This window comes from Microcaecilia unicolor, chromosome 7, assembly GCF_901765095.1.
Source record: "Microcaecilia unicolor chromosome 7, aMicUni1.1, whole genome shotgun sequence".
Lineage (NCBI taxonomy): Eukaryota > Metazoa > Chordata > Amphibia > Gymnophiona > Siphonopidae > Microcaecilia > Microcaecilia unicolor.
This window is the reverse complement of record NC_044037.1, coordinates 254,622,605-254,635,476: the sequence shown is the minus strand read 5'-3', so window position 1 is coordinate 254,635,476 and position 12,872 is coordinate 254,622,605. Positions and strand designations below refer to the sequence as shown.

General features: G+C 42.3%; 1 protein-coding gene across 1 annotated transcript in view; it reads left to right on the top strand.

Annotated features, from left to right (window-relative positions):
- The window catches only part of EPC2 (enhancer of polycomb homolog 2), a 177,115-nt gene that overhangs the window by 51,417 nt on the left and 112,826 nt on the right, over positions 1 to 12,872 (top strand). The window lies entirely within an intron of this gene.

Below are 12,872 nucleotides of genomic sequence, written 5' to 3'. Positions count from 1 at the left end.
TGGTCATTGCTCTTTGCTCCGCCTTGGTAGGTGACTTGGTTCCGTTACGGAAGTCAGTTGGACTCTCTCTGGGTAGTTGTCTCTACCTATAGATTTAACTTGGAGGGGATTGAGCAACACACAGCCCTCAGAGGTTGACCATACTTCCATCTTAGAGGGCAGCCCTGCTACTTTTCTAGGATGTGAGCCTCACTCAGTTTTACTTAGTGTTTCCACGTAGTGCCTGTCCCATTTTGTTAGGTTGCGCTTGGCTCTGTTTCCTGGGGTTCGTCATTTACTCCCTCTCTGGAACCCATTTTGGGGGGGTTGGGTCTTGTTCCAACTCTGTCTGCCAAGCCAACTGTTGTCTCTTTCTTCCTGGAACTTGCCTTCTCTACTGGCGGTCTCCCAAGCTCCCTTCTGGTTATTTGGTCGGGAGCCAGTTTTGGCTGTTGCGCCGACCTACTGCTGTAGGACATTGTTTCTCCTTTGGAGGTTGAGCCTGGTGTCATTCCTAAAGGTCGCCTGGGTTCTGCCTCTGGATATTGTTTGGCCTTGCTTGTTGGGGCCATGACCTTCTCTTGGGAGGTCAGACTGTGGTTGGCCTCAGTTTTTCAGGGTGGCTAGTTGCGAGACTGGCTTCATTTGACGGGCCTTCTGCCAGTTCTGGGTGGTTGATTTTGTGGCTCTAGCCACAGTGCCTGGCTTTTTGGGGTGGAGTAGCACAGTTTTTATCTCTCTGCCTGTGGAGTGTGGCTGTGTCTCGGCCTCTCGAGCCTTGATGGAGTTTGCTTTGTTGCTGGCTAGCGAAGATTCCTCCTGGATCCCTAGAAGCTTAGCCAGCTGTGGGAGGTGGGGATAGTGCTGGGCAGACTTATACGGTCTGTGCCAGAGCCGGTGGTGGGAGGTGGGGATAGTGCTGGGCAGACTTATACGGTCTGTGTCCTGAAAAAGACAGGTACAAATCAAGGTAAGGTATACACAAAAAAATGACACGTGAGTTTATCTTGTTGGGCAGACTGGGTGGACAGTGAAGGTCTTTTTCTGCCGTCATCTACTATGTGTCAGTCGCTGGATACCAGACTTTCTTCCACAATTTGCATTCTCCTTCTCCTTTCCTGTGATTGCTCTCTTCATTCTCATCTCTCTAGTTGCTGCCTCTTCTCTTCAGTGCTGAAGGGAAGTTCCTTTTTTCTTCTGCCTCCATGTTGAGAGTCTGGATCCAGGGCTGGATCCATCAGGGCTGGATCTGCCTTTGAGTTCCCACCCTACTTGGGGACTGCTTTGGTACATCCCACTCGTCTCTGGATTAATCTATGGAATGCAATGGAAGATAAAATTAGTTCTCACCTGATAATTTTCTTTCCATTAGTCCCAACCGATCAATCCAGAGGCCTACCCTTTGTTGAATTGGTAGGCTTCTTAAATAAGAATGGGAAGTATCCTGCTGCAGTTTTCCACTTCGGATGTTTCCCTTCCGCAGTAGCAGTAGACGAAGAGCCTATGTGGGCTTTATAGAGATAGGAGTGGATTTTTACGTTGGATTTACTCGCATTCTTCAATTGCTTTGGTATCGACAGTATTGAGGTTAAGATGGATGCACAGGTACACATATAGTAAACCTCTGAGGTTCTCTCTATCTCCACCTGTTGGTAGAGGGACATAACCCATACGTCTCTGGATTGATCTGTTGGGACTAATGGAAAGAAAATTATCAGAGAAGAAGTAATTTTACCTTAGAGCTGAGGTTCCTTGCATTTTGCATTGCTTGACTGAAATATGGTGAAGTGTTTTGATCTATCTGCTTCTTTGTTGGTCACCACCTACTCCTTGATATGTTGTTCTCACTTGGATTTTGGGCTCTGTTGTATCTTGTTTTTCTCTCCCATGGCTCTTTGTATATGCTGTAGCGGATCCTCTTCCACTGCTCTCTGTCAGTCGGTGTACCTCAAGGCTCTGCCTTGAGACCTTTTCTCTATATATGTTTATTTCCTTGGTGTTCTGATCTCCTCTCATGGGTTTTAGCACCATTTTTATGCTGGTGACTCCCAGATCTACCTCTCCATATCATAAATTTCATCAGGATTCCATTCCCATGTCTTCACCTGCTTGTATGACATTTGCTGCCAAAATGTCCCTCCATTCTCTGAATGAGCATGGCCAGGACTGCTACTACTACTACTTATCATTTCTAAAGCGCTACTAGACGTACGCAGTTCTGTACACTTGAACATGAAGAGACAGTCCCTGTTCGACAGAGCTTACAATCTAATTAGGACAGATAAACAAGACAAACAAGAGATAAGGGAATATTAAAGTGAGGATGATAAAATAAGGGTTCTGAACAAGTGAATAAGGGTTAGGAGTTAAAAGCAGCATAAAAAAGGTGGGCTTTTAGCTTAGATTTGAAGAAGGCCAGAGATGGAGCTTGACGAACTGGCTCAGGACTGAACTTTATCTTCCCCCACCTCCGCCCCAGAATCCACCTCCTCTTCTCCCATTCTCTATTTCTATGGCTGACACTCTCATCCTCCCTGCTTATAACAATTGTTTATTTCTCCATAACATCACCAAAATTTGCTCCTTTCTGAGCACACCACAAAAACACTCTCATCACCTCGCCTAAACATTCTCATCCACACTCTCATCACCTCCTGCTTAAATTACTGCTATTTACTTCTCACAAGTCTCCCACTAAACTATCTCCCTCCCCTTCAATCTGTTAAAAATTTTGCTGTATGACATATTCTGCCACTCCTCAAGTCACTTCATTGGCTCCCTATTTCCATGTTCAGTTCAAACTAGAGAGCTGCATGGAAACAGGATTAGCGGGAATCCCACAGTTACACGGGGATGGTCCTGTAGGGTTCATGTGGAAGTGTAGGTGAGTCGAGCCTTGCCTCACCTCCCCTCCAGTCCTGAATGTGCTCCCCGAATGTACCTCGGTACATCCTGGTGGTCTGGTGGTCTCTTGGGGGCAGGAAAGATCCCTTCTCTTTCCTGCCCACTGCCGCTGATCCTCTCACTGTCACCGTTTCTTTAAAATGGCTGCCGAGTGGGTATCTTTCCTGCCCCTAAGAGACCACTAGACCACCAGGATGTAATGAGGTGCCCTCGGGGAGGGCATCAAGGGCGGGAGAGGAGGTGGATGGATGGAGTCATGTGCGAGGGATGGGGGCATGGGTAGAAGGGAGGAGGGAGTTGTAAAAAGGGTGGAGAGAGGGGGCTGTAAAATATGTGGGTATGGGGGATGTACATGTTGGGGGGGGGGAGGGAAAAAGGGTAATGGAGCACATGGGGGAGAGAAGGGGATGGAGAGGAGAGGGAGACATGCTGTTCATAGATGGGAGGGAAATGAAATGAAATGTGCATCTTTTTAAATTTTTTTATGTAGCAAAGTATGGAAGAAAATGCATTTATGTTACTTTAACCAGTATTTTCACTGCTTATAGAATCTGGCTTTCTTGGTGCGGTGAGGTGCAAAGCAGTACGTTAGGGCGGGGACAGGTCTGGGTGGGCCAGGGTGGGAATGGAGGAGATTACTTGTGTGATGGGAATGGTTTAGATTCCTGCAGGGACAGATATTAGATTCCTGCAGGGACGGATTAGATTTCTGTCCCCTTGCAGCAAAACTCCTTTTACTGGCTTACAATATGTCTAGAATAGACTTCCTGAGTCCAGTATATCACGCTACTTTCTGGCCCTATTCAAATCCACACGAAAAGCCTACCTTTTTGAGGCTGCTTTTAACTTTTAACCTCATATTCACCCCTCATTCACCTGTTCAATACCCATGTTTTATTTTTTGAGGAGAAGTAGGATGCTAATATTCTTTTAAATATGTGTGTTGTCTCTCTGATGGAACTCTGCTCAGTTTACTTCTATAATCCATTGGAAACATGACCCATGTCTTGGAAAATTTCTCCACTTCTTAGAATATAGACCCCACTGGAATATTGTGTTCAGTTTTGGAGGCCATATCTTACTAAGGACATAAAAAAGCTTGAAGCAGTTCAGAGAAAAGCGATGAAAATGGTGTGGGATTTGTGCTACAAGAAGTATGAGGAGAGACTTGATGACTTGAAAATGTATACCCTGGAGGAAAGGAGAGACGGGTGATATGATAGACATTCAAATATTTGAAAGGTATTAATATACAAACAAACCTTTTCCAGAGACGGGAAGGCGGTAGAGCTAGAGGATATGAATTTGTGTTGCAGGGGACCAACTGAAGAATAATGGCAGGAAGTGCTTGTTCATGGAGAGGGTGGTTGATACCTGGAAATGCCCTCCCACAGGAGGTGGTGAAAATGAAAACTGTAACAGAATTTAAAAATGTGTGGAGTAAACACAACGGAATCCTGTATGAGATAAGCACTGTCAAGCTAGATGCAAAGCATTGATAAATAAGGCAGAGAATATGAAGAAAAACTGACTACAGAGTCAAAAACTCATAGAACACCTTTTTCAGGTAGGTACATCAGAAGCAGAAAGCCTGTGAGGGAATCCGTGGGACCGTTAGATTATGAAGGAACAAAAGGGTCACTCAGGGAGGATAAAGCGCTAGCAGAGAGATTGACTGAATTCTTTGCTTCTGTCTTTACGGAAGAATATGTAAGAGATCTACATGTACCGGAAATGGTTTTCAAGGGTGATGATGGGGAGGAGCTGAAAGAAATCTCGGTGAACTTGGAAGACGTACTGAGCCAAATCGACAAGAGTGATAAATCACCTGGACTGGGTGGTATACACCCCAGGGTACTTTAAGAACTTAAACATGAAATTGCTGATGCTGCTGTTCGTGATCTGTAACCTGTCATTAAAATCGTCTGTAGTACCTAAAGATTGGAGGGTGGCCAAAGTAACACCTTTTTTTTTTAAAGGCTTCCAGGGGAGATCTGGGAAATTATAGACCGGTAAGCCTGACTTCAGTGCCGGGCAAAATATTGGAAACTATTATCAAGAATAAAATTATGGAACATGCAGACAAACATAGTTTAATGACAAAGCCAGGATGGGTTCAGCCAAAGGAAGTATTTCCTCACCAATCTGCTTCATTTCTTTGAAGGCATGAATAATCGTGGATAAAAGTGAGCCGATTGATGTAGTGTATCTAGATTTTCAGAAATTTTTTGACAGAGTTCCTTATGAGAGACTTATGAGAAAATTAAAATGTCATGAGATAGGAGACAATGTCCTTCTGTGGATTAGGAATTGGTTATTGGACAGAAAATAGAGCATAGGGATAAATGGCCATTTTTCTCAATGGAGGAGGGTGAATAGTGGAGTGCTGCAGGGATCTGTACTGGGACTGGTGCTATTTAACATATTTATAAATGATCTGGAAATCAGAGCGAGTGAGGTGATTAAATTTGCAGATGACACAAAACTATTCAAAGTTGTCAAAACACATGCAGATTGTGAAAAATTTCAGGAAGACCCTAGGAAACTGGAAGATTTAGGTATCCAAATGGCAGATGAAATTTAATATGGACAAATGCAAAGTGATGCACATTGGGAGGGATAATCAGAATCATAGTTACCTGATTCTAGGTCCACCTTAGGAGTCAGCATTGAAGAAAAAGATCTAGGTGTCATTGTAAGCAATACACTGAAATCCTCTGCCCAGTGTGTGATGGCGGCCAAAAAAGCAAACAGGATGCTGGAAATTATTAGGACAGGGATTCAAAATAAGAGCAAGAATACTATAATGCCTCTGTATCGCTCCATGGTACGACCTCACCTTGAGTATTGCGTTCAGTTCTGGTTGCCGTATCTCAAAAAAGATATATTGGAATTAGAAAAGGTTCAAAGAAGAGTGACCAAAATGATAATGGGGATGGAGCGCTTCCCATATGAGGAAAGGCTAAAGGGGTCAGGGCTCTTCAGCTTGGAAAAGAGATGGCTTGAGGTGGGGGGGGGGGGGGGGGATATGATTGAGGTCTATAAAATCCTGACTGGTGTAGAATGGGTAAAAGTGAATCGATTTTTTTTTTTTGCTCTTTCGAAAAGCACAAAGACACTCGAAATTGCATGGAAATACTTTAAAAACAAATAGGAGGAAATATTTTTTTCATTCAAAGAATGGTTAAACTCTGGAACTCACTGCTGGAGGATGCGGTAACAGCAGTTAGTGTATCTAGGTATATAAAAGTTGTGGACAAGTTCCTGGAGGAAGGAAGAGTCCATAGTCTGTTATTGAGATAGACATGGGGGAAGTCACTGCTTGCCTGGGGTTTGGTAGCATGGAATGTTCTACTTACTGGGTTTCTGCTAGGTACTTGTGACCTGGATTAACCACTGTTGGAAGCAGGCTAGTGGGCTAGATGGACCCTTTGGGTGGCTGTTCTTATATTAATGGAAGCAAACAAACTTCACAGTGATTAGATAGCGACTCCAGTAATTGGGAAGCAAAGCCTACTTCTATGGTCTGTGCCCTGATCGTGGCTGGAGAGATGTGGATGGGCTGGAGTGGTGCTTTTATGATGGCTTCAGTAGTTTGGGATTGAGGCCAGTGCTGGGCGGGCTTCTAAAGTCTGTGCCCTGAAAATGGCAAGGACAAATCAGGATCAAGTATGCATATGCAGGATGCTGTTAGTTTTTATCTTGTTGGGCAAACTGGATGGACCATGCAGCTCTTTATCTGCTGTCATCTACTATGTTACTTTTTCTTGCCTGTCACCATCATGTGGGACCTTGTCAGTCTTTTTATTTCTATGGAGCAATGGAGATGTTTTGGTGTCCTCAACGTGTCGGAGTTGATCATGTGCTCTTATTTCTTTCATTTTATTTTTGCACATGTTTTTGAAGTCCTGTCAGGTGTGGAGGTAGAAAACAACAGATCAGAAAGGCAATCTTTATGCCAGGGTTTATTCACTGTAGTAGATAAAATACAAATAGAAAAGCCTGACAGAATGTTTCGCCCATGCGAGGTCTGCATCAGGAGCTTAAAAGTAACTAAAAATGAAATAAAAATACGTTAGTATTAATCATAAAAATAGAGAATAAAGAAATCATAGAAACAAAATAACTCCGTACACACTTGTAAATAAACCAGAATATGTACATGGAATAAAGGTATGTTCGAATAATGAATAAATGAATAAAATCTGTAACAGAAAACATATAACTTATGTAAAAAACACATTTTTGTAAAACTAAAATTGTTAGTTTAAAACATAGGGCTCCTTTTGCAAAACCAAAGCTGGCAATTCTGGTGTGGCAAATGCGATGAATTCCATTCAATTCCTATGGGCTTTGTTGCATTTTTCGCACTGGAATTGCTAGCGTGGCACTTTAAAAGGAGCCCATAGAGAGGTGAAATAAGAGTACATACTGAAGTGGTGTGAAATAGTGGTTTCAGTAAAAAAAAAAAAAAACCTCTGTCTTTATGATTTATACTACTATGTTTTTGTATTATTTTTCTATTAGTTACTTTTGAACCCCTGACACAGGCGAAACATGACCTGTGTTAGGCTTTTCTGTTTGTATTTTATCTGTTATAGTGCATAAACCTTGGGATAAAGATTTCCTTTCTGATCTGCAATGTTCAACCACCACATTATCTGCCATGTTGTTTCTTTGGACCTGTCAAGTGTGAGGCCCCTTACCCTGGTTGTGTCAGTTGGGTTTTTGGCACTTCTTTACGTTTTTTTTTTTCTTTCTTTTCTTATTTTTCTGTGGCCCACTAGGCCCTTTTAGACGTTGGGTTTCTTGGCTGGGTAGATTTTTGTCAGTATCAGTACATTTGATTTGTAACATGGCTGTCTTTCCAGATATGTCCCAGAAAACACTTGGTAGTTTAAAAAAGTGTTTCTGGTAAAGCAGGACCATGTCTTTTTGGATACTCACAATTGGAGCCTGCAGTACCTGGGTCTCGATCATGATTCTGCTTTCTGTCTTCATACATTAAGCAGAGACAGCGAAGGTTGTGAAAAGCATTATGAACAAATTTTTGGTGCTGAGAAGTCCGATCTGTCAACATCAGTCATTGGTTTCCATGACTTTGGGTGTTGCATTGGACACTAGGGATGCATAAGCATTGAAGGGGCATCCACCTTCCTCGACATTGAGCATCGATAATAACTGTCAGGGTTGAGCATTCTCCGGTCTTCTCTCTCCTCGAGCACAAGGAATGATTTCTACTCATCTTTGTCAGCGCGGAGAGATTCTGGTGTGTTGCATCAGGCAGAGGCCAACAAGCATTGATATTACTCTCCCCTTGAAGCTTGGTGCCAAAAGCATTAAGGCACCGAGGTGATCGGTTCCATCAAAGCACCTGATGTGAATGTAGCCTTCCTGAAGGACATCAGGGAATATATACTAGACTCTAAGGAGCTGAGACCCAGCCACTGGTACATCCTGCAACTGCCAAACCACCACCAAACTACTCCACTCCAAAAACAGCTACTTCCCCAACTACGCCACGACTCTGCAAACTGCTCCAATCCCAAAAACTACCATCACGCAACTACGCCAGCGCCTTGCACTGCCCCCCACCTTCCAAGAACTAAGCCCCTGCAACTGTCCCATCATCCCAGTACCGCTTCCCCACTCCCCAAAACTACCCTATCTGCAAATGACATAATACTCCACAACTACTCCTAACTCCAAAAACTACACCCCCACAACTACCCCACCAATTGTCCCACCCCCAAAGCTAGTTCCTCACAACTACCCCTATATACAATGGGCAGGGCCAGATTACACCGTTGGCAAACTTTGCACATACTTTGCATATATTTAGGGGAGCCCTGTGAGTGTTCTTAGGATTCAGGAGGTTAGAATTGCCAATTGTGTGGCTTTTTAAGATTGTAGAAGGATGGATAATAGGTCAGGACACTTCTGAGTTTAACACTATCTGCAGTTCTCTAGTCTCATTCCCACCCCTCCTTGGTGAGTGACTCCTGCTCTGCCTGCATCTATTGTAACTAGCAGCAAAGACAATAAGTAGGATCCAGCCAGTGGGAAGGTGGTAGGGGTAGAGAACTGGAAGTCAACTCTAATCACAGGAGGGGAAGCAGGTGATCTGGAGGAAATTTCTGTGCTGTAAAAGTAAAGTTTCTGCATGGGGTGGGGGGTGGAAGAGAAAGGAATGCTCTTAAAAAATGCCCCAATACATTTCTGTGGTTGAAAGCAATTCCAACAGCTGCAGTATACATAAACTGATTCACTGTAACATAGAGATTAAGGAATTGTACCTTTCCAACTGCCTTCCTGTCCTGATCACAGAAAAGAAAGCACATACATAGTATCAACACACACACAGGTTGGAAAAAATTCTATGACTCATTCCCTTTATGCTTTCCTCACTTCCCCTGATCCAACAACAAAAGACCCTCTCTTAATGCCAAGCATTGTAATAACAGCAGCAGCCAGCAAAATCCCACTTGGAAAGGTCATGATTATACCCTGATACCAAATGCGGGTGACCCTGGCCTTCATTTATTTATTTAAAAAAATATATATTCTGCATTATGGAAGACAAAAGTTGGCACAGTATCACTTTCTACCAAGGAGCTTGTATTCCTCTTCTGACATTTTATATGATTGAATGCTCAAATCCCCTTCTCCCGCAATTTTACCACAGTATACCTCTCACCTATATTTACCACTTTGTTCAGTGTCTGACCTAAACATATTTCACTTCTGTCAGAAGATTGGCAGTGAAGTTCTATCACTAGGCTGTTTCATACACTTAGGGGCTCATTTTCAAACACTTAGACTTACAAAGTTTCATAATTTATGGAAGCCTGTCATATTCAAATGTTTCTATCAAACTTCCCTTCTATCACACCAGACCAAATTGTATATTCAGGGAACTCCTAAAAGAACAAAAGCTGGGGTAATCTCTACATGGTGTAGAGTTAAATATAACAAAAACTAGTAAAAGAGGCCCATTTCAAACAGAAAGGAAACGGGTGCTATCAAGGTTCCAGGGCCCACTCCTGTTCCTCCCTCACCCCCCTCCTCTTCTCCCCTCACCCCCACCCCCACTTCTCCCCCTCCTCCTCCTGCTCCCACTCCCCTCCCCCCTCCTGCTCCCCCTCCCCCTCTATCCGTGCCCCCTCTCTTCCAATTTCCGCCGCCCAGCGCCTCCCTCCCTCTGTGTCTGTGGCCTGCGAATGCAAGGAGGACGTGTGCTGTTTAAAAAGTTTTACCTCCTGCTCGGCCGCCAACACTGAAGTGCAGCAAGTATAGACGTCGCTTCAGACAGGCTGTGGTTTCAGCTTTTCCTCTGGTCCTCTAGACTGCCCCAATTTGTTTGACTGCACATTTTGTCCATTTGATTGTAAGCTCCTTTGAGCAGGGACTGGCCTTCTTTGTTAAACTGTACAGCGCTGCGTAACCCTTGTAGCGCTTTAGAAGTGTTAAGTAGTAGTAGTAGTAGTCTCGCCCTCATTTCCTGTTTGCGGAAACTGAGAGCGATAGAGATTGCCTGTGGTTGGTCCCTTCTTGTGATGTCGCGTTTCTTTCCCTGGCAACTATACAGAGTTCCCTCGAGGGCGGGGCAGTGATCGAGAGTGCGATTACGAACCCTACGAACACTACATGGCTTCACTGCCACACTGCCACGGAGTCAGCTTCAGAACGTTGGAGGTGCGAATTATTATATTAGATAAAGCATTCACATTCAAAGTAATCTGTTTATTAGAAGGAGGATTTTTTGGAACAAGTTGTTTTTTTCCGGTTAACTGGGAGTTTTTTTTTACACTGGTTCTTTTTTTCCTCCTAGGAGCCAATGATAAGAATTGACTCCCATTGTGATAGAGGGTGGTAAATTTGTTGCAAATTCCTCTATCAGGAGATTTGAGATTTCAGTTATTTAATATGTTATGTATAGGAAAAATGGATGTAGAATAGCTTTATTATTAAGCAAACTATATTATTTTTGGTGTAGTCAATTTTTGTAATTTGTATCCAGTTAGGTTGATCAGAGAAAATAGAGTTAAACATAACACCTTTCTGCAAATATTAATGCATTAATTACTATTTGCTATGTGTTTTCTTTTTCCAGTTTCAAAATAATAAAAATAAAAATCAATATGGCAGATGCTTTGTAACACCTTGTTTAACACAAGTAACAGCTTCCAAATATTTTCTGTTGCTAGCTAGATCTTTCATTTCTTGCTTTTGGAATTTCTTCCCATTCATCCCTGCAGAACTCTCATAACTCAGAATTATTGTTAGACCTCTTTGCATAGCACTGCATGCTTCAGATCTCCCTACAGATTTTTCAAAAATCAGGTTTGGGGACGGTGAAAGCTATTTTAAAATTGTCATTTATCCTTCCTGTAAGTACTCTGTGTCTGATTTCAGATTGTTGTCTTGCTGAAATATGAAAACTCCCAGTTTCTTCACTGACTTCGATATGTTAGGTTCTTGGATATGTTATTTAGTTGAGGCTGAGGCCATCCTTTTTCCAGTATTTCTTGACACTAGTCACTCATTCAAAAAGCAAAATAGATCCATCCTGTGCTAAAGAGCTGTCAAAGTATTGCTTTCTTCAAATGCTTCATCTCTTCTTTACAGTTGCATCTTCTGTGGTTGTGGCAAACACTTTATTCAAAGCAGTTTCAGGCTTGTTAAGGTTTTCTTTGTCATAATGACATAAGTGATTGAGTTTGTAGAAAAGATTTCCTTATGACAATTCTTCCATGCATTTCACTTTTATGTAAGCAGCAGTGTACTGTCAACCTATGGACAACTATTCCTGTGTCATCTGAACGTTTTCTGCAAGTGATTTGTAGGCTATTGTTTTTCAGATTTGATCAGTTTTCAGACTGTTCCATCAGATGTTCTTGTAGATCTTGCCTTGATTTTAACAGTTGCATGTAACTTCCATTTCTTAACAGTGTTTCTAATAGTTGAAATTGCTAGCTAGAAGCATTTAGATATTTTTTTCATAGCTTCCCCTGGTTTGTAAGATTTGAATTATCTTCATTTTCCAGATACTCAAACAGTTGCTTATAGGAGCCCTTCCTTGTTGAAAGTAGACAGAATAGTCATAATTTGAGAGGTTAGAAGTGTCAGGGTATTTAAGTGTGGTATTGTCTGTACCTGACTGATTGAAAGCCTAATGAGTCACTATCCTCTTCATTCTATAACTTGATGCCAACTCTGTGAGTAGTTTATAGAATACTAGCACTTAGATGCATCAGGGGCACCAGTAATTGGCATTTAGGTGTATAAGTGCTAGGTGCTAATCTATAAAGTACGCGCCAGTCCCTTAGCACATAACTGCAAGGGGTTGTACATGTTGCTTAGCATGTGTGGACCATAGGCATGTTACCAAGCGACGCATACAGATTATAGAATACTGTCAGTTGCGCACATTGCATGGCACACTTAGTGCGCCAGCTTACATGATCCATTGTAGGCATGCCTAAATTTGGCATGCTAAAGCAGCTTTAAATTAGTATTCTGTAATGCCTTAGGCACACATAAGTGCCCTTATAGAATCGGTGCCTAGATCTTGGCGCCAAATTGTAGAATTGTCCTCTATACCTTTTGGGCAACAGCAAATGCAAAACTTGGGACAATCATTAAAAATAGATTTCAATAAATTAAACTACAGTCTTCTCTCTGACGAGCAGATAGAGGTTTTAGTAGACGTCATGGGTCACAATTTGTACTAGGCTGCGCAATTTGGTTTGCTATTCGCTAAAACACAAATTTTATCGAATATTATAGAAAAAAATTGTACAGGAATTAGAGAGAATTTACTTTTTAATTACTCACCCACCATCACAACATCAGACATCAGTTGTAAAGTTATAACAAAACTTTCAAAATCTAACATCAGTACCTCTGGTAATTATAAGTAATTAGACAAATTATATGAAGAAGGAAGAAAAGTTTGTTTCTCATACAAAGGTCACAGAACAGAGAGA